Here is a 2,285-nt window from a genome sequence, read left to right on the forward strand (position 1 = left end):
ACTCCACATGTGTTTATCGGCCAGGTTGGCACAATTAACTTTAACTATATCACCACCACCACCGCCCAGTTTCAGAAGCTGTGAGTGCGTCAGCGCACTGGCTCTAGGGAAAGTCTCTCTTCCTGTCTGCTCGGGCAGGAACATCGCTGTCTCTGAGCTTCTGCTTCTGGGGGATCGTCAGGTGGCTTGGCATCTCTCTTCCCGTCTCTGCTAACTCGGCCACTCACTGAATCTCTCTCTCTTTCTGCGTAATCTCTTTTATGTCTCAGAAGATAATGGCTCGAGAGCCTACGTGAATCCTGCCTCATTACCAAGCATGAGGAGCACCAGCCATCCACAAATGGGACGACAACCACAGACCGAAGTTAGAGTTTAGAACACGAGTTGGGCGGGGGTGGGGGTGGGGGGACATAATGAACTCTCTGATGGGGGGAAGAGGGAGAGCAGAGGGACCCCAGCCAGCCCAAAGGCTGTTGCAGTCTGTTGCGATGGACGTGGGATTGGCTTCCGGGAGGAGGACAGCAGTGTCCAGGGGTGGGAAGGCTTTCTGGTCACTCCCCAGTCCTCCATCAACCAAATACAAAACTGTGGGGAGAAGGGGGGTCCTCCACAAATCATCACAGGTCCGGTAGGTGCAATTGTACAGCGATAATAAGTAAAGATTATAGTACAGTCATAGAGAGCATGAGAGGTGGAGGAGAGAGTCAGATAATGGAGTCAGACACATTTCATGGTAGCAAGCTCACCTCAGCCCCACTTGGTGGTCCTCGTGGGGGGAGCCCAGTCACAGGAGCAGGAGAGAGCCCCCGGATGGGAGAGCAGGAGAGCCCCCACTTTATTGCTAACCAAGGATTATCTCTCATCAGGGGGACATGATTACAGGTAACCACACGTCACAGGAAGGGGCAGTACAATAGGCATACACATCATAGGAAGGGGATGAGCTAGGGGTGTGCCCATAGGAATGAGAAGGTCTGGGGGTATACATGTGACAAGATGGGCGGACCCTAGATTCATGATGGCAGCCTAACCTTGGTCATCCTTGGGCGGGTTTGACCTCTCTGGTGTCTCCTACAAGGAAACAGACAACTACTATCCTTATCAGAAGGGAGTGGGCCCTACTTGTGGTGGGATTAACAGTGGTGCTCTAGATGGCTACTCCTGATGGCCTCCAAGTGTAGTCATTCACAAGCAGCTAAGTTTGGCATATATTTGGGGGAGACAGCTTGGGAGAAATCCTTCTGTTTCCCACACAAAACCACTGCCCTCGCATGGGTTCTGACTCACGGAGACTCCACGGGGCCGAGTAGAACCGCTCGTTAGGACTTCCAGGCTGTTCACTCCTGGCAGAAAATAGAGCGACTGGACTTTCTTCTGCAGAACAGCTTGCGGGTTCCAGCCAAGGTCGGCAGTTCAAAACCACCAGCTGCTCCTTAGGACAAAGATGAGGCTCTGTACTCCCATAGTGACGCCTCGGGTCACAGGGGTGGGTGGTTCTACCCTGGCCCATCGGGTCACTCTGAGTTAGAATGCACTCCGTGGCAGAGGGGTTTGTGGTTGTTACTGTAAATGTGATCATCGGGTGGACGCAGTGGATCAAGTGGAGGAGTTTATGTTGGGCGTTGAGCCACCCCGTCTTAATTCGGGTATGTCCAGAGGGAGCTCTAGGATGAGTCCTGGGATTTCATTTGGTCGGAGGAGACCATTGGTTGAGATGCAAAGACAGGACGTGGCAGGTCTGAGGTAGAGGAACCAAGAGCTCCGTTGAAAACAGATTGCTTTTGAGATGATTTTGGAAATACAAACCGATACCAAGCAGGAAGTTAGATATGGGAGTCTGGAGCTCAGGGGAGAGGTCTGGGCTAGAAATAGCCATTCGTGAGTCACCAGCATATAGATGGTGTTTAAAGCCAGGAGAATGGATGAGATCACCGAAGGAGAGAGATTAGAGATGGAAAGAGAAGGCCGGTGGTGGAGCTGAGCAGAGGAGGAGGAGCCTTGGACAAGGGTGAGTGTGGCCCCCAGGTCGGAGGTCAGAGGTCAGAGGTGATCCAGGAGGAAGACAAGCGAGCGCGGGAGCTGACGCATGAAGAGGTCATTGGTGATGTTGACAAAGGGAGTCCAGAGTGGTGAGGGGCAAGACGGATCGGGAGGACTGCAGACGAAACCAAGGGGGCAGAGATTGCAGGATGCTAACAAGTGCATCCTTGTGGGGTTCCTCTCTCTCTCTGCACACACACACACACACACACACACATCCTTGTGGGGTTCCTCTCTCTCTCTCT

This window comes from Echinops telfairi, unplaced genomic scaffold (assembly GCF_000313985.2).
Source record: "Echinops telfairi isolate 266 unplaced genomic scaffold, ASM31398v2 ScPeMD7_5;HRSCAF=22, whole genome shotgun sequence".
Classification (NCBI taxonomy): Eukaryota; Metazoa; Chordata; class Mammalia; order Afrosoricida; family Tenrecidae; genus Echinops; species Echinops telfairi.